General features: G+C 42.5%; 1 protein-coding gene across 1 annotated transcript in view; it reads left to right on the top strand.

Moving 5' to 3' along the window:
• The window catches only part of Rhp (GTP-Rho-binding protein rhophilin), a 254,654-nt gene that overhangs the window by 48,475 nt on the left and 185,065 nt on the right, over positions 1-21,114 (top strand). The window lies entirely within an intron of this gene.

Raw genomic sequence — 21,114 nt, 5'->3', positions numbered from 1 at the left:
TTGAACGGTAAATTGTAGTTACCAATATTAGTAGAAGGTTATGTACATCTATACACTACCCCACGAGCCGTCACAAGGACGTTTGGCAGGAGTTGTTAGGGTAGCTATACCACATCTTATCTAATACTTCTACAGACACATCGCACCCCGTGGCCCACCGAAAGGGGAAGTTAGCGAAAGGGGGGGACTAAAAACGCCGTTCCTGCTACATCCGTTATACACGATACAATTGTTATAATGTTAGTAACTGCTCCACTGACTTCACTAGGAACGTGAACATGGAGGCCCATCAAAAAGGACGGGCTAAAATGCTACGCTGTCACTAATTACCATGTTGCATCATCCTATACATGCAGGACGGACAATTTGCAAATGAATTAGATCTACGTATTTGTTTACACGACACCCCACCGCCCACCCTAAGGGCACGTGGTGGGGTGCGTTAGGGCTCGAGGCAGCCGAGTTGAGGGGAAATGTAACTTGTTTGTTCCAATTTTCGCCGGTGCCTACCCATTTCCGTCCCAGAAATTCCTCCTTGAGTTGTTGTCGCGAATAGTGCGCTGGAATAGTGAATCCTTGAATCTATCCATTCGGCAGTCTTTCTTATTTTACGGCACTTACATTCCCCGCCGATATAATTTAGCTCAATGAGGTGTTTAGTTGACACACAAGGGAATGGCAAACTTATTTTCATTGTCCCGCCTGTGGGCTTCCCGGGACCTTTTCAAAAACGGTCAGGATTTTTGCGTGGATAGGGCTATTGCACCAGATGTCCTCGGATTCCTAGTCATCCAGTCCCAATAATGTGTTTATTTGAAATGGAGAAGTAAAACGTGTCTTGCAGCTATGTTGCCAGAACATTACGTAGCTTCAAGGCTACGGCTACCTCCATTGGTTCTTGTCCGTCTGCAGGCATCAATCGCAGGGAGTACTTGTCTCCCGGGCGGCTCGTTCTCCTCTCTCCGCAATCGAAGACGAGGCGTGTCTGAGTCGAAGAATGTCCTCGTGCTCGTTTTGTCCGAACTCCTCTGCGGTGCGCGGAGGGGTCGAGGGATCATGTGCTTGCCGACGATGGATGCGGAGAGCGGGCGAGGTGCCCCTCCCGAACCCGCTCCTTAATGGCATTAGCTGCCCCCCTCCCCACGACTCTTCGGGCCCTCCCCCCTCCTTCTTAATAGCATTACCCTTCGGCGAAGCTGCCCACCCTCGCGGTGGGAAGGGGTGGTTCGGGACCACCCTCAAGTGCCGCTGTCCATGTTAAGCTCTGAATGTGTGCGGCTACGTGGTCATCAGTCGCCGGGATGCCGCATTCATGGGGGCAGAGCGTCCGTCGTCCGCCCCCTTCGCGGGGACGCCGAGAGCATGCATACGAGGATATTCGCGCATATCCGTCCTTTGGAGGTGCGCATCGGATGTCGGATACTCCTTTGTCGCCATTGATTTCGCGAGTACGAGTGTGGATGGGGAGATTGTCGGCGTTCGTTTGGCTTGGGGGCGGGGGAGGGGGTAGAAGAGGACTGGGCTGGGCGACTTTAATGGTGAGGCAAGCCGTCGCCGTGAAGAAACCGGTCGGGAAATCCGGTATGGTGGGTTATGACTGACCGAAAAGTCGCCGGTTTGAACCCCACCTCGGACGAGGTGGTTGTGTGCACGGTAGAGGTCCAAGAAAAGTGCAAATTATTCGATTTCGTCGCTGGCACAGCGGCGAAATAATTGCGCCGCATTACGCACATAGCTGGGAGAGACCACTTTGCGAATTCGCGGGGAAATCGCTGTCCGTACCGATCGGCATTCTGGGAATCATTTTCCCCTCGCAGGCAATTCGAGGCCGCAGCGGAGGGAATCGTAGCGTCCGACGGCTTGAACTGCCCGAATACGTGAATCCATGAATCACCGATGACTGGAATGGTGTTCCTTTTCTCGCTCGCGGTTACAGATGTCAGGGAGAATTGTTCTTTCGCATTGGAACGCTCCAAATATACGTACGGCGAACATTGGGCATCCTTCGCGGCAGGTTTTGATTCGAAAGTCCAATAAAAATCGGGTCGATTTGTAAAAGTTCTTACTGAAAGAAACCGAGTGTTACAGAATTCCTTGAGGGACTCTTTACCGATAAGAAGAGATTAAAGTAGAATATTATTAGAGATTTGGTTGGTGTTTTTAGGGCTATTAGTATGTCGAGGTGTGTCCTGATCGACTGACTGTGAAGTCCACCGCGCTTTGATTGATTGTCGCTTGATGACTCTCATGAAAAAGGTTTCTCTCTGTTGTTTCAGCAATTTCTATAGCTTCAAGTATCAACCTACCTCAGTAATTATCTATTTACTTGGCGAAGTCTTTGGCTTCTACGGAGTTGATGACTTGACTTGGCGAAAACCAGCTTGGCCTGCAATTTCTCAAACTTAGAATTTTTTGTATTTTATTGAAATGAAATTATTGACTTTGTAATTCCACACAATTTTACAAATTACAAAGTCAATAATTTCATTTGAATATGTCAAATTAATTCCACAAAGTTACACCGGAGATAACCATTTTTTATTATTTTGTTGATTTGTAATGATTTAGCTCTAAACCCCACCTTGTTGCGCCATTTCTAAATACTGTCGAAATCCTTTGCCAGTAATAATCTATATCTATAAAAATATATGCAATCCTCCTCAAGCCGTTGCAAGAACGTGTTAGCTCTCCAGTCATACTACTCCGATACTTATGCAGACATATGGCACCCCGTGGTCCACTTTAAGGGCGCGTGAAAGGGGAGGGGGTCATTAAGTGCGTCTTTCATGCAACATCAGTTACACCATTTTACAATTATTATACTGTTAGTAACCACTGTACTGACTACACAAGGAATGCAAATGAGGAATGTCATGAAAAAGGGTGGGCATACATGCAACGCAATTACTAACTACCAGGTGGCGTTCGACTCGAGACAATGTACAAGTAAATTGGATGCAAATTGAATTATTAGCACGACACCCGGCCCGAGGGCAAGACGCGTTAGGACGCCAGCCGTAAAGTGAGTTGTGGAGGAATGGAACTTGTGTGTTCCTAACTATTTTCGCCAGTGCCTACCCATATATGCCTCATCATGTTTTCCCCTTTAGTTGTTGCCGCGAATAAGTACTTGAATCTATCCGTTCGCCAGTCTATCTCTTATTTTGTGACAATCGTCTATCCTGCCTAAGCATTTGGGGGGCTGAATAGCAAATATGTTCTATGTCGGATGAAAAACCACACGATTGGTATCTTTGCATCTTGCTCCGAGTACTCGCATAACTAAGGGTTCCCATCCAAGGCCTTGTCTTTAATGTGTAACGCTTTGAGTTCTATCGTATGATTTGTTCGCGAATCTGGCCGCCCTTTTCTATACCTTGTTAAATTCTGTAGCCAGAGGTTTTTTGAAATGTATAAAGTATTATCGCCGAATACTCTCATGTGAGGTCTTTCCAGAGAGAGAAGAGGTTTCCAGGATAATTAAAATCGGATTTCCAGTGATATCCCCTGACTTCCCTATGCTTCTCCTCGAAGGGAGCGTCCGACAATGCTCTCACTCTTCTTTCGTGTGTCCTGCGCACTTGCCCCTTACGTATTTGGCGGCCTCCCTCCGTGCCGGCCCTGTAGACAGTACGCCGAGGCCCTCCCTCTTCAACTTTCCTCAAGGATGCGGACACATCCTCCTGCCCCCCCCCCCCCGCACTGCCTAGCGACCTGTTTTCCTCCCCCCCTCCCCATATCCCCAGTGGTGACGCGATCCACGGTTACCTGGATGACGCAAATCACTACATCATCGATGACGCGGTCCTCGAAATATTCAAGGCTGCTCGGGAATGTTCAACACATCTACCTCTAGGATGTTCTCTTCGACTACGTCTCTGCGTATGCATATTTACATGTGCATATCTACATCTCTTGACTACTCCGGAGGACGTGTGGCATGGGGTGTTAAGTCACCAGCCATACTAAATCTACTCCTTATAATTAAAAATTGGCAATTTTCCGCCATATCACGCCTGAAGCGTCTATTTTTATAAACCTACTCCAATACTTCCGCGGAAACCCGTGATACACTCAAAAGATATTTGGATGGGTGGATGGAAGTATGTTCATATTAGGAACATTATACAGTATTATTTTAGAAAGAAGTATAGTACAAAGTATTTTTTACGCAACTCTGCGCATACTGTGTCTCCAAATGTGCATCAAACTGATTTCGTCAGATGTTGATGATGCCTAGAACGAGGGAATTCGCTCTTCCCCAATTTCAGTACTTGGTTAATATTTAAGCTATACACCAAAAGCCGCTAGAAGTAAATACTCCAGTTATATATCAGCTATACACCAAATGGTACTATCTCATCCTAATCCTAATAAAATATAAATCTGAAAAATAATTTGTTTTTATGTTTGGGGACCAATCACGCCAAGACGGTACGAAGCAAGGGCTACTAACTTTGTGCTTCAGTAGTGTAAAAATTCCGAAAGTAACATAATCTAGGTCGGATTTTGATATACATATGTGGAAATTTTTGAGTTGGGAAAAATCGATTTTTTCGAATGAAAAATTTCGCAACAAGATGGCGGCACATGTTTGACCATATAAATATTTTGATTTTATTTCGTTCACTTCAATGAGGAGCGACAATTAAGCTGTCGCATTATTTCTCTAGGTACTTGATCATTCACAAATATATATTATGATTCACTCTGACAGTTGAGTAGATGCTTCGTATCTTGTAAGAAGCTGCTGCAAAATTCGACCGCCTCATGTTATTTCTTTAAGAGTTAACTTTTAAAGAAAAAAATGCAAAACCACGATTTCCGTGTTTAAAACTATCCTGCAGAAATTTTCAAATTATTTCGTGTGTAGAAATAATGCAATAATGATCAAATTACATACATTAATATTGGTTACCATAGCAGCATATCAGAATTACGTGGTGTATTAATAAAAGCAATGATATTACTAAGTATTATGTACATATTCACATACTCGTACACAATACTACTACCTTGCACGCGTACCTAAAAAAACTATATTACAAACTAAATTCAGTTACAGCTGTAGGGATAGATTGGTCCCGCAAAGCCGGCCAAAGACGCCAGAATGTTTTGTGATTTTGCCGTTGAAACCAAGCAGAGCACTCTGGAAAGTCGTACTTTATTCGTCTATGTTGGAGAAGACAATTGCGATATTTATACCACATTGCACGTCATCCTTTATACACCCTCCCTCCTACTTCTCCCTTATCCTTTCCACCTGGTGCTTTAACCCCCTGCCACACACCTTTTTGGCGTATCGCTAGGTAGTTGTTTAGATGTACATGTAGGTGTATATGTGCACCGGTTTTGATGTACTCGATCATCTTCAGGAAGAAATTTAGTTCTCGGTGGTGGTTTAAATAAAGATCTAGTGGAAAAGTGCTATTTATTGTTCATAATCACTTTCGTTTTCAGTTAGGTTTATGTATGGGCACAGTTTGCATAATCCTACATTTATTAGCATCGTCTGACGTGGCAAAATTTGACACCGCGCACTACAGTTTACTGTTCTTCGTTGTCACATGCATCCTTCCTCCCTTTATTCTGTCCAACATCCCTTTCCCCTCTTTTTATCCCTTCCTCGCTTGCCGAATATTCTACCCTCAATAACAGTCTTCAACATCCAATTGCCAATCAGTAGGATCTGCATCCATCTCCACTCATAGCACGTGAGGGAGTTGTGTTTTGTTATCTTCATTTCCTTCTCCAATACTGCAGTTCAGCATCTACATCTTTAACAGCAACCCCCACGTCTCTTAAATGAAATTCAGTTTCTCCCTTCAATTCGTCCAGTTCCTCATCTTCTACTGTCGCATCATTTCGGCCCAGCTTTCAAATTTTTCACTTCCATGTTTAGTATCATCAGCTGACTCCATGGCCCATCTCCGACAAAGAGTGGGCTTTTGAAGGATTTGGCATAATATTTTGCGTACCCCAAAGACCTTGGCTGTCACCAAAAGGGTAGTGAAAAGTTCACAGCATAGGATTGAACAAAAAGAGTTCGCCTCTTTGGATGTTTCTGATGAATCTTTTGGTCTTTCCGATGTACGTAGTTGTTAGTGATTCTATCAGTGGGTGAAGAAGTTGTGAAATGTCGGCGACTGCATCAAATATCTCAAGTCATCGACTTACACTAAGTGGCGCATCGCATATGTCGATGCGATCCAAAGGCACATCTTTTCTCCTCGGATATAGAAGATAAGCATTGTGCTCTATCTGTGATTCCCATTCCCGAGCAGTGAGAGGTTAAATTACTGCAGAATCCGAAGGAAACTGTAGGAGGCCCAAAGATCTTGCCTAATTGCAATATCCGTGGGCTACAGTACGGCCTGTAATGAAGCTCTACAAATAATGGGATGCAGCCGATTACATTCTCAATAGAGGAAAGAAGAATCAAGTCACGGATGAGACAAATGGAGGAGGCCACTCTTGTGGATGTAACTTTGTCTCCTACTGAGAAATGGAGTAGGAACAATAAGGTTATAAGAGCGTATTTCCTGGATAAATGTGAACGGGATAGGGAAACATTAGGAAAGGGGAAAACAACCAGATAATTCCTACCTAGCGTGAAGGTAAGAATGAAGATCAACATTAAAACTTACAAAGGAGTTAAGCAAATTTTACCAGGACACGGAGAGCTTAGATCATACCTCAAGAAAATAGGGAAAAGAAAGTAGGGGGCGTGTGAATGCATTATGGGGGAAGACACGGCAATACACAAGAGTCCTTTACTGCCCAATTTATACCAAGGAAAGACTCGAACTGGAATCTATCCTTGGATATTTGCATCACGACCAACAAATTTGGTAAATATCTACACGAGGAACCGATTGGGAAAATATTGGATAGATTTATCAACAAAAGATGAATTGCGAACGGGGAAAACGACGGAAAGTAAGGGCATGTAACTCATATTTTGCAAAAATTAACGAAATTGTATTGGGGGTTAAAAAATAAGGTACCCCAAAAAATTGAAACAATAAATTGCCCGATGCTAATGGAACGGGCTAAATTACTATTTTTTATTAGTCCCGAGCAGTTCCCGTGAGCATACACTCCGCTTGATTTCGCGGCGTGGTGAATCGAAGGAGTTGGTTGGGAGCAGTGAAGATGGAGGGCGACGCCATACACGTAGGCTGTGCGTGCGTCTCTCTCTCCTGACCACTGACCCTCGTGTCCCTTTTCAGTTTTCCCGGTCCACGTAATCTGCGCCCCTTGCCCCCTCATGTAAGCACTCCGTTTTATCCCGAATTCAGTCAGTCATTCGTCCCTTCCATGAGGGAAGCTGCCCCCCTTCCAGTTGAGTCACTAACTGTAATGAATCGCAGGAAGTCCTCCCTCAGAATCCGCATATCCATGCCAGTCAGCATGCCGGGCGCAATGAGAAGTCCACGAATGCGTGCTGATTCATTAAGTGCGACAGAATAACACCTCGATGTGTATACTACAATGACAGGTCTGTTGAGAAATATTTTATTACTTTCCTCGATTATTTCATTTTGCAAATTAGAACATGTATACTTTCCCTTTCTCCTGGATCTCCTAACGCTGTTTTAACTCATTGGCAAAATTATCACTTTATCTTGGTGGAGCACGAAAGTTCCCTTAATTATGATCTGTTTGGTCCACTAAATCTAACCTGCCATAATCCCTTCTTCCTCTTAAAACAAAGTGTCTTCCGCACAAAATAACCATCTCAATTTCAGGTAGCAATTTATGTCTGCACTATAACTGCATTTCTTAGTGTATCACCGTGCAACTGGTTTTCAACCGAAACTGAGGGGTCCTTTTTCGCCGAAGAATAGCATTCTGCTCCGTGAGTACTATTTGGATGGCATTCATGCCAGAATGCTTATTACTCACGGCGCATGCCATTATTTATTCCACTGCTTTCTCCCATTTATCAAGTGTCTTTTTCGCAAAGAACCAAGAGGCCGAGAGTGTATTCCAGCTCTTGAGTTTGAAAAAGCTACGCGGTGTTTGCACTATTTGCCACCTTCGACACTAGAATAAGTTAACCACTTCCTTTTGAACTATCATTACTGTACCATTCTGAGGTATTTCCCCTTTTCAAGAGTGCGTTTTGTTCCTGGGAATCAATTTTTCATCTGTCTACCAAAAAATCTTATAACTCAAATAAAAATGTTTTACAATAAAAGACTCTAATAACAACATATGGTATTTTTTACCGAATGAGGATGAAGGAATAACAGCTTAGTCCTTATTGTCTTTCGAAATGGCTTAATCAAACTCGCATAAAGACCTCAACCGGATGGGTGTACACTTAAGATATTTTAGTTTTTTCTTTAATATATTCATCATGCAATTCCATTCTTGGCTCCTTGATGCTCAGAAATGATTCAACTGAAGCTTCACCTGGCCTTTTAGATTCATACCCCTGTGACTTAAAATTGGCTCAGTTATGAACCAAATTTGATGATTCACTCGTATCTTGGACAACAGAAAGACTCGGTAGCACTGTAGTGTACTCGTCTCTACAGAACTCGAAAGTCGTGTAAAGGTCTTCCCCTTTCAAAACAACAAGCACGGAAATGATGATTCAGGAAGTGTAAGGAGTCGCCTTCATGGTTTATTTCCCGTGAACGGTTCTTGCAGAATCGTCAGAATAGAAGGGGAAGTTGGCAAGCGGTGGAGGGAATGGTGAGTGCCGGAACGATTCTCCGTGCGAGGAAGACCTCTACGTGCACAATTTGTCACGTTTTAGTCACGATAGTTTTGCTGTCGGCTTGCGCCTGACCCCCTGCAGAAGGAACGTCATATCCAGGTTGTACGACAACAGTCGCGTTCAAGTTGGGAGGTTGTGGGCATCATTATTGTCACAGAAGATACACGTCTTCTGGGAAAGCTGAAAGCCCCTACATAGAATTACTTAATGTATGGCATTGGAAGCTCCTCGGGTTACGACTTGAAGGTAAAAAATACTCGATTGAATTTCACTATCACTACTATGCCTATGAATAGCAGGTAAACGTCACACGCTTTCAGAGTCAATGAGGTCGATAGAGTGTTGTTTGAATGGTTTTGAAACGAAAAAGTTTACTGTTATCAGGCTTATTGCTGATACAGCAAGTAAAGGAATTCCATGATGGTTTGAAAGTAAATAAAGGTTGCGATAATTCACATGGTTGGCTTCACCGCTTGATGCCTCGCCATGGAATACTAAAATTATAAATGCCTTTCGAAAATCACAATGCCGATTTGAATCCTGGTGAAAAATGTGTAGATGATTTTATGGTGTTAATTTCAAATGAAAATCCCCCTCCGTCGTAGACACGTGCAAAGCAGACGAAGCGGAGTCAGCAGGCGTTAAAACGGCGGTGAGTCCAGCCGCGGCGTTGGGAATGTTATCATCAGCCGTGCAGCCAAGTGGAGCAGAGGGAAGAATTTGTATGACATGCATGTTTCTCAATGCATAATAATGGTTTCTCACTTGAAATTTCATTTTGAAATATATGGCATACTTTTTCTCATTACGTATTGCATTCGGTCTTATACGCTGCATTTTTGACCTCGCGGTTTTCCTTTGCCCCGAGGCAGAAATGCGACGCTATTTTAAAAATCGGGATTATCATTAATCCTATTCGTGCTTCGTCCCAAGGATGTCTGGTCTGTGAATTCTCGTTTATTTTGAAATGCAAATGCGGATAAGTTGTGAAAACTGAGGATTGGCCTCCCTTCCCGTAGAATCACAATAAGAGCGACAGTAAATATTTGTCACCGGTTTCGACAATAAACCTCTCCGGTTATATCCCCGGCTTCACGATTGATAACTCTTCACTGTGCACGCCGCTGTCTCCGAATGTATTAGTCACAGGATGAACGGACCTTGTCGACTTTTATGAGATCTTGCTGAGGAAAAATGTGGAGTAATGGAAGGCGATATTGGGCAACTATGGGTTTACGCATGCCTCCTCGTTTACGAGCTTACTTTCCACGTACATGGTTTATATAAAGAGTACCGTGAAAAGTGTCGGAACAATATATTTATTTCAGATATTTCACAATGCCTCAAAATTCTTCAAAGTACCTCCCTTGGGCGTCGACACACTTTAGCCAGCGGCTTTTCCACGACTCGAAAGCTTCCTGGTTGCAGGATTCCGGAAAATCCTTAAGGGTACGCGTGCAAGCTTCGTTGACGGCATTTAGAGTCCCATGGTGCTGTTCTTTGAGGGAGAATTTCACTTTTGGGAATGCATACAGGTAGGTCCTGTAGGTCGGGATTGTAAGGGGGTTAGGGAATCGTCGCAATGACGTTTATTGTCCGGTAGTCAGTGACCTTGGGATAGATATAGCTGGGTACCTTCGGGACGAGTTTGGCGCAGATCTTTCGGATCGCCAAATTTTCAGTGATAATGATGTGCACGGTCATCTTATCAATGCTAATACGATCTGTGGCCATGCGCACGCTAAAACGACGTTCTGAATTCAGTACTTTAAATACACGTCAAGAAAAAATTGTTACCGATACTTTTTCTACAAATTTTGTGTGTTTCGTTTGTCTGGGGGGTTTCAGGGACTTATTCCAGGATGACACACACTTCCCTCGCCTATTTGCATGGGTGAACGGAAAGGGAGATCTCTCCTTCGACTAATTTCTTTCTCTAAACGCCCATCTTCCTGCTAATCAACAATGAGTTATCCTATGCTTGCTGTGAAACATTCTCTTACCAATCCGTGAAGTCTAATATGAAGTTTATACATCATAGTATAATAAGTTTACAAAATAAGAGGAATAGATTGCCATAACATGGATGGATACAAGATATTCTGCTAGTCACTGCTGGGGGATGTGGCAGGCGGTGATTACACGTCAGATTAATTTTTACATAAAATACTGTGCCCCACTAGCGTAGTCGGAAGTAATTATGATCCCTAGTCATTTGAGGGGAAAATGACATCTTAAATCTATCAGTTCTACGATTAATTTCTAATTTCATTTACATGATCTCCCATACCGAAGTACGACGAGGCTAATAAAACATGTTCAACATTATTACTGAAGAGACATCCTTCCAATTTATGCAAGAGGTTTAATCTGTAATTTTAACTCTCACTCCGTGAGTGATTCCCAGACTAACTTCTCTAATATTTTGGATACGTAACTCAGTTTGTCTAAACAACGTTTTACAGATCTAGCTCCTCTACGATGCATGTGATTCATTTTGGCAATCAATCCAACTTCGTCAGGATCCCATATATTAGCAGCATGTTCTAAATTAGTCCTAACCAGTGATAACATTTCTTTTTGATGCCAAACGGATATATTAAAGTATTCGCCTTTCCCGCGCACGACAACTCAAAGGGGAAGTACAAGAAGAAGACATTAAGACGGAAATTTGTAGGCACTGGCCAAAATAGTTAGGAATATGCAAGTTACATTAACCAGCAACTCAGTTAAAGATTGAAGTCCTAACGTCTCCCGACACGCGCCCCTGGGCCGAGTTGTGGGGTATCGTGGAAATAAATAAATATGTAGATCTTATTCATTTTTTGAGTTGTCCTTCCTGCATGAGTGGAAGGCTACCTGATAGTTGGTGACTGCGTCGCATGTTAGCCCGCCCTTTTTAATTGGTTTCCTTTTTTTTTCTTTGTAGTGTAGTTATTGGAGCGGTTACTCGCTGTATAATCTCCGTAATCTGTTAAACGGGTGTTTGGTCGTCCATCTTCCATGCGTTCTTTCGGTGTATCACGGAGTACCAAGTGTATTATTAGATTAGATGTGGTATGGCTAGCGACTTAACACCCCCTACCACACGTTCTCGCGAATGCTTCTGGGGTAGTGTACGACAGATAATTAGATAGATAGATATAGATACATCTCGTATTGATTTAGACGTAAAGGATTTTCTGTTGTAATATATAGTATTACATACAACTTTTGTCTTGCCTGCAGTGGACGGCATGCTAATATGAAAGGTTTATATAACTTTGAAGACTTTAAAAGGACTAGTAGCTCTCAGAAGTGGACTTCAGACGATCGTTTATTTTGGTTTATTTACATGTCGTAGTGGGCCAAGTTTGGCATGTTTACGCCAACCTAACCTTTTCAACTACTGTAATTCCGTCTCACTCCATTTCTTCTGTATATTATTTGATGTTTGCGATATGTTGAGTAACTATTCCCGTTTATCATTATATCATTATGCTTAACCTGGTCCTCTGGACAGTGCCGCTGAGAGAGCAACATTCCAGTGGCATGCACTGCTAGTGCATTCCATCCTCTCTGCAAACGCTTTGAATATTTTCTCGAGCCATTATCTCTTAACGTCTCCGAAATGGACCTCGCAGCAGAAATATTTTCACGAACTTCTTTTTTTCCTTATTCTGCGTTACGCCAGCACCATATCCAATACTAGCCTGTCATAAGGGTATTTAGTTTTTCAAAAGAATTGCTAATAAAAGTATAATGTTAACTTTTTTCTAGTGATTTAATTCGTTGGCAGGAGGTTACGTCGTATACGCCATTTCAAACTGAAGGGCGAATTCAACTCTCTTGCATTACGAAACGAATTGGCACGCTTGCCGAGAATCGTAAACCAATGCTCGCTCTACTTGCTCACCTCTACTGAGGCCACTTTAACGGCTAGCGAAAGATTAGCGCCGATCTTAAAATCCTTAAGTGGGAGGGAGAGGGAAAGTGAGAAATATGTGTGTTACCCGGAGTCTTGGATTGTAAAGCCCCGTGATAATGATCCGAAAAATATGGGAGAATAATTAAACTCTGTTGGTAAAATTGTTTAATATGCAATCAAAATTTACTAGACATCAGTTTGTACTCAGGTTCAAAATGGGTAGTTTTTTAACGCGAAATTGTTAAATTAAAAATTGGTGTGCGAAACGAAATGAAACCTTCACCTAAATATACTTCGAAATAATTATAAACTTGGGTAAACGAGGTATGGGGAAGGAAAAGAGATTAGACATGTTGGACGCAATGAAATGATTTAGAAAGTATGTGGAGGATAAGAATGGTTTACTGTAATGCGGATTTTTCCGGTGTTTATTGTGGCGATAGATGGCGTTCGTAAGTGTGAGAGAGTAGCGCTTATTCCCGTAGTCCATCAACATCTTATCCGGACCGATAGACTACTGCTATTAAATAGAATAAAAAGGTATATACCATAAGATCTCTTATTAAGGACATTATAAGCAACAACATGTGCAATGGAATTTGTTTGGGATAATGTCTTTTCAACAAATACGATGGTACATATTTGCATAATTATTATAGAATCAATTTGGTACACGCAGCTAGTTATCTACATTATATACGAGCCATTCGACTACTGAAATAATAAGGGATATACAATAAGACCTCTTATTAAGGACACTATAGGCAACATGTACTATGAAATTTGTTTTGTATAATCTTTTCAACGAATACAATAGTGCATACTTGCTTAATTATAATGGAATGAGTTAGGGTGACGCAGCGAATTTTACCCATGAGTTGCCCTCTTATCTTTTCATTACATCTTTACTGAAGGCCCCTGTCATCCAATCTTTACGCATTGCAGTTCTTCCTATGTCCCTTTGGATCGTATTCGTCCGAAGCACTTCATATTCAGGTTAACTGTTCTATCCACTGCACTTCATGCCTTTGAACTTAAATGTTAAACTTCGCCTTCCAATGTATTGAGTTCACCGTTCTTATCATTGGTTCACCTCACATGCCTATCAGAATAATGTCGTCCTGCACTAAGCATTGATTCCACACCCTTGGATTGCTTGCTGGCCAGCGAAGCTCGATATCGCCCACAAATCGAATGCTTTGATGTTTGCTTCCATCCCCCTTCCCCCCTCACCATCAGTCCTTCCATGCAGCTCCCACATGCCCTCCGCCCAGAAGTTGAGAGCACGGCTATTCCCCGAAAAAATTGGGTATTGTAAGATTTCTCAGTTTTACGTACGTCGGCCGTGCACAAGGCCACCCGATTCGCCGTCGTAGCTCGGCGGCGCATGGACAGCCCGCCGCTCCCCGCCTACCAAGACGCTTCTCTTGGGAATGAGGAACACGGGGAGGGGGTGGGGAGATGGGGCCCCAGAGGCGGAGGAAGCCCTTCCGGGGAGAAAGTTTCCTCGTCGTGAGGTTGGCGATGGAAAAACGAAAGACCGAGCCGAAATGAACTCATGGGTGGAGGGCGAGGGATTGAGATGAAGAGGATCGCGCTGCCATTTGTGTGGGGAGAGATGGGGCAAGTGTCGGTGGAAAGGGGGGGCGCGCTTCCCTCCTGCATAAGGCTCCGACGGCATTTTTTCCACCTTCCCCACGGCTTCATATTTCACAGGGGGGAGGGGCACTCGGCACGAATGACTTCGAGAGTGACCCCCTCTGGACCCCTCGTCAGATTCGGCGCCGGAATCTTCCTCTTATTCACAGTCGGCCATTTCTGTTTGCTTAATTACCTTAGCTAGAGCGGAAACTTGATTTTCAACATTGAATATATAATTTAATTCTATAAAATTTGACATGATAGCACTACAACTCACAACCTGGGTTTCATTAAATGATAATAATAATTATTATTATTATCTTAAATTCGGTTAGGTAAAATCAAACGAGATTTTGAGTGTCTTCTGGTCGCGGCATTAATAAATACTTTTATTTAACATTTGGTCATCATACTGAATAAATATTTGCGTTTGGATAATGCAACATTTTTGTGTCAACCATAGTCTTTTTCTTCAATTCGGGCTCACATTAATGCACAATGGTTTTTTAATTTCGATATTGTTGAGGGATATGTGTTTTTTGGCATTGGCTTGCGGGCACATGCTTGGATAACGTGGGCAGTCAAGTAAAGAGTGCATAATTTAGATTGTCGTAGGAATTCATCCGAATCTTTTGGGCATTTGAAAAACGTTTTGGTACAAACCATAAACCGAAGGTCGGTTTAGTATGTGATGGTAGAGATCACCCAGTACTAAGCCTTATACGGCGTGTGAAAATTCACTTATCAGGGTAGGGGGGCCAGTTTCTTTCCCTAAGCCGGTTATGGTTTCCGAGGAAGATCTGGTACCCGAAAAATCACATAGCTTGGGTGGAGCTGCATGTGCCCAGAGTGCCTTGCCCGGGAATCAAACCCGGGACCCTCCAGTTCCCGCTCTACCCACTGGACTACCGCGACCGTTTTGGTATATGATGGTTAAAATGCTTGTGCTTTAATTCGTTTCGTGGCGGCGAAACAGAGAGTAGTATAGAGGACGATGGAGGAAATAATTTGGCGAAGAGACTTCCGCAGGAGACGAATTTATTATGGGTTAAAAAAAGAAAAGTCTCGATGTTGATTTGGAAAAGGGCAGAAAAGATGAATGGATGATACACCGAGTGGAGGTTTGTGACCTTGGGTCAATTTCATCCCAATCCTTGAAAAGTGTGGATGCGGAATGCATACTGTGCAATTTTATTCTAACTGGAGAACATTTTTCCTTTTTAAGTTGCTGGAATGCTTCTTGTTTTGGCTGTTTGCTGCGCTCTGCAAATCATTTTTGTTTAAAAATTTACTTTGCACACAACACACCTATAGTTTCGTGTAAACTGATGTCGTACGTGGTTTTTATATTTAACATATGTACAATATTCTTCATTAGGAGTTCTTTGAAATGTTTGAGAATAATAATTGAGGTGGTTTCCCGTTGCTTTCCTCAATAGTGTTTTGAACGTGACTTGGCCATCACTCAATGGCCGCCCCACTGGGGTCAGACGCTGCGAGGACTGCCCTTTGCCTCGCTCTTAACCTTCGACCTATGGGAGCATGGCATGGGTGATCATACCAGGATCAACTAATAATTGTTCTCATTTCATTCGATGTAAACCAAATTTAATTTTCCGCTTCCAAATTTTTTCAACTTCCCCCTAGGATTTAGCACGATTTTGTTGACCTAAAATACTTGCCTCGCAAGCAGTAACCGATGTATGCATTTTTTATGACGCGAAATCGATAAACGCGCGAGTCTTATGATCCGCAATCGCAACCAAAGCAATTCCAAAAGGAATTTCCGTTTTCCGTAGAGATGGCGGCAGCGAAAAAAAATAACCATGATCCCGTTCCTTTTCTAATTTTAACTTGCCCATGTTTTAGTGAGCGTTATCTTCGATCAATCCGCTTGTTTATTGCCCATCGGGAGGGCTGCTGTTGTCAGCGGAGCGCTCAATCCCTGCGGTGCTGGACACAGTGGGGAAAGGGGTGGGGGAGAGGGCGGTGGTTGGTATGGATCGAAGGCCACCTGCATTCGGAGTCGTTCTTCAAACCAGAATAGTATAAGGAAGGGGTTTCGTCGCTCGCGCAGGGGCCGCAGCGCGAATCGAACGCGTTCATACCAAAGACGAATGTATGTCCAGAATTGCGAAATCGGTCAAGCTTGAGGGATTTGATTGATTGCATTGGATTCGAGTTCAGGCACCAATTATTCGCGCCCTTCCGTTTGCTTTGTTTGGGGGTATTTTACACACTGATAGAGCGTGATCGTCGCTCGAGAGGCGATGGTTTTTTAACGTACGAACCTTAATTGCTGGTCTCTTGTGTCGATTGCTTGGAGATATTGAAACATAATACTCGGACACGGTGTTAACTGCTACGTGGCATTTTTTTTAGGGTGAGCGCGCGTTAACGCGAAATGCAAACGTTCGTATTAAAAACCTCTCATTTAACATTATTAATGTTGTATCGCACTGCATTGGCATGTAACAAAAAAAGGAAAAAAATGGTTATCTATTTCGGTGGTACAACCTCCTTTTTCAACGATGTCTACGTATATCTACACAGTATCCAACAAGCTACTGCAAGGGCGTGCGGCGGAGGGTGTTAGGGCACCATCCATGTGTGTATATTTATGTGTATCTGCTCATATACACAAACGCTCATACACTCACACACACCCACAAACATGCATTTGCCTATGCATAAATCTTACAAAATTGGTGTATTTGACTATATTATTTTTACATCCTGATAAGGCTTTGATATTTGCAATAATTTCCACTGATCCGGAAACTCAAATTTTGGCCTTTTACTTCGGACTTTACCTTGGATAGGGTGGATCACAGAAATTACTGGTACATTCCTTTCACATCGATGTGCAGAATCTTAGAACCATACTCTGCTTCAAGCAGCACGGGGTTAGGAAAAAAACGTTATGCAAAACGCAAATGGGTCTTTTAATTCATGATATCTAGAAATCGGAGGAAGTGAATATTCAAGTGGATGCTGTATTTTTTATATCTCAAGAAATATTTCGATATGATCATTTAAATTCTCGCGGCAGATGTGAATCGATATTAACCCTCGGATAACGTTTTTTGGAAGCCCCTAACAACTAAAGACTGAAGTCTATATACTTCTATAGACTATAGACTTCAGTCTTTAGTTGTTAGGGACTTCTTCAGTCCCCCAATCTTTCAAAATGCTTGCCGTGTCACTATCTTTTCTCCAGCATCTCGCCCTGTCTACGATGGCGTTTCATTAAAGAGTGATCGCCAACTTTTGTTTCGCATAATATACGGTACAGACACTTTATATTATTTGCTTTATGTGTCATTTATATTTGGCAGTAGGATTACGGATTTATCTATAAGTATTGTGTTAGCGGTGGCCGTCGCATAGTTCTCTCCGCTCTCGTATTCCACGAGACATCGGTCATCTTCCAACATTACCAGTCGTACCAATCATCCATTCAGTTTGTTCTCCCACCGTAAATACACGTATCACGGCGGACGGTCCACTTTTATGCAGTCATTTTTTATATTGTAATAAAAAACCATGAAACATTAACAGAGTTATTAACTCAAAGGTCGTTTTGATAGGCGACGGTAGAGATCACCCAGTACTAATCCCGATGACGTGTGAAATTTATACATCAGGGTAATAAAAGGACCTTCCCTGTGTCGCCCATGGTGTCCCAGGAAGATGTTTCCCGAAAAAATCACTGCTCAGGTGGAGCTGAAGGTGTCCAAAGAGGCGTGCCCTGGAATCAAAGCCAGACCCGTCTCAAAGTCAGTAGTCCAACTGTCTACCCCTAGACTACCACGTCCCCATCTTATAATATATTCTCAGATATATAATGTTATGGTGCATAAAATATGTTATATAATCATTATCAGTAGTTCAGTCATAAGACTGGTATACAGTAGCCCTCCATTTTTTTCTATTCAGCGTTAATTCCCTCTGCGCCAGATAGATGATCTTCTTTTACGTCCTTCTTAATTTGTCCTATATACTTGTCCGTTTAGCTTCTTCGTGGGATCTTCCATTCGAATTTCCTTTCTAATAATACTAGAATTACTAACGTTTCCATTTGGAAAAAATCACATGAAGTAATCGCGGTTAAATCCTCCTCATGGTTCAAGTCTCCTTTAGAAATTCTTAAAATGGCCTTGGTCTGATGTAATTGTACTTAAGACTCAAGTGGCGACCCACAAAAGCTTTATGCTGCGATTTTTTTTATTTTATTCGATGTGCAATGTGATACATTCGCCATGGTATTGCGTATTTCCGCGCGTAGTGCATGTTTTTCCCATTAATTTTTAATTTGTAAATGTTCAATTTTAATCTGGCATTTGATTCCGTAACATAAATTCCTAATTTCGCTTGAGAAGTGAGTATGGGGAACAGTGAAAAAAAAGACAATGGACGTAGTTTGGAAAAATTCGAAGATGACAGCAGAGGAGATGCAGGGCATAATGAGTGCCAAATGAATTTTAATTGGCCGTAATAGAGAGCAGTGTGTTTTTTATGCTCTTAGAAGGAGATAAGAATTAGCAGGCATGTTGGGTGTAATGCTGCAAGCCAGAAGAGGGTGTGTGGAGCTGAAGAATGGTCCATGCTAATTTGGGGTGTTGTGTGTTTAGCGTCTTAGAGAAGTTTGCCAGTTCTCGGGTCCATCATACGAGGGGGTTTCGTGAACTTTTAATCATTGCTGAAAGATAATTGAGATAGACTCTTAATTTTTATTTGTTATTCTTAAGACTTCTCTACATAGTCACCATCCTGAGGTATTAATTTCTCCTAGCGTTTTTTGAAGTTTCGAAAGCCGTCATTGTAGAACTCGGCAGATTGCGTCGAAAACCATTGTTCCAGCTTTTGAATGACGTCAATCTCTGATCCCGCAATGTCTTTTTAGTTCTGGGAATAAGAAAACGGCGCTTGCGGCGGGATCGGGAGAATACTACCTTGATCAAAAAGTTCCCGGAATAACCACCGTGTGGCGCTCCCATCGTTCCGATTTGAGTTCTGTTTTTTTTTGTTAAATGGGTACATCTGTTGTTGATATTCCCTTTAAATCTTAGTGTCATAACTTGACATTTGCAAAAGTTACGGTCGGTTTTCGGTATGTCCATCAGTGCTTCCTGCGATTTTTCCATTACTTCCTCTCGGCTGCTAAAACGCGTTCCCCGTAATGGTTTTTTAACTCGATTGAACAGAAAGAAGTCACAGGGAGCCAAATCAGGTGAATTCGGTGGCTGTTGAATGGTATTTGTTGCATTTTTCGTCAAAAAATTACGAATAATGATAGCACTGTGCGACGGTGCGTTATCATGGTGCAAAATCCACGAGTTTTCTGCCCACATTTCTGGTCTCTTTCGGCGAATTGCTTCACGCAAACGTCTCATAACGCCCAAATAATACTCTTTGTTTACTGTCTGGCCTTCTGGCAAAAATTCATGATGCACTACACCGTTGTAATCCATGAAAACCGTCAGCATTGCCTTCTTTTTTGACTGAAAACGACGTGGTTTTTTTGGTCTCGGCTCATTTGGTGAACGCCATTCACTTGCCTGATGTCTGGATTGCGTGTCGTACTCATAAACCCACGTCTCGTCTCCAGTAATGATCCTTTTGATGAATGTGGGATCGGATTCAGCCTCGCAAATCATGTCTTTTGCGACGTCAACACGGTCTCTTTTTGCATGAAATTGAGGTCTTTTGGCACCAACTTTGCTGCTACACGACGGAAACCCAAATCATTAACCACAATGTCTTGGGCGGATCCATAGGCAATGTTCAAGTCCTCCGCTATTTCTCTGATGGTTAATTTGCGGTTATTGACCAACATTTCTTTTACTTTATCAATTTTTTCACCGACTTTCGATGTCGATGGTCTGCCACTGCGTTCATCATCTTCGATTGACTCACGACCACTTCTGAACCGCTCGTGCCACTGGTAAACGACCGTTTTTTTTTAGAGAATCGTTGCCGAAACACTTTTCCAACATTTCCAACGTCCGTGCGCCACTAAATCCGTTTTTTACGCAAAATTTAATACAAGTTCGTTGTTGCAAATTTAAATCCATTTCTGCAATTGTAAAAAATCGCCAACACACACAGAGATAGATGTACTCTTGGCTACGTAACTTTTGCAAATGTCAAGTTATGACACTAAGATTTAAAGGGAATATCAACAACAGATGTACCAATTTAACAAAAAAAACAGAACTCAAATCGGAACGATGGGAGCGCCACACGGTGGTTATTCCGGGAACTTTTTGTTCAAGGTAGTATGGTGGATGTGGCAAAATTTCAAAGCTACATCGCTTGGGTGGGATTGCCGGTCGCATCGTGAACACGAATGCAGGTCGCGCCGTGTTTGCTTCTGCAAAGGAGTCAGTAGTCATGAAACCCAGCATTCTGACGCATTTGGCATGAACCGTTATTTCTGAATAATTTTCCAACACACCACTGCTGCTACTAAGATCAGCCTCATTCATGATAATTTTAATTGGATCTCTTCGATCTAATGGGATAAAGTCCTCTACTCTCTTCACTGTGGCTTCATCGCCTGTGATTGATGGTCTTTATTTCTTGGCTGTTCTGTAAGGGACATGAGGCTAGTTTTAAAATTCCTTTTCCTCCTCACAACTGTGTCATACGACGGGCTATCATTTCCATAAACGGTCATAATTGCATCCGAGTGGATTTAACGGGCACTGTAACCTTTCAAATGAAGGAACGGAATCACACTGCAGACCCTATCTTCTCCATTATGCGATTTACTTCAATATACAGGTTCAAGAAACATAAATCAACATTAATAGCTGTAATTTACTGCATT

This window comes from Hetaerina americana, unplaced genomic scaffold, assembly GCF_022747635.1.
Source record: "Hetaerina americana unplaced genomic scaffold, ioHetAmer1.1.p SCAF_5, whole genome shotgun sequence".
NCBI classification, from domain to species: Eukaryota; Metazoa; Arthropoda; class Insecta; order Odonata; family Calopterygidae; genus Hetaerina; species Hetaerina americana.
This window is presented reverse-complemented; position numbering and strand designations above follow the sequence as displayed.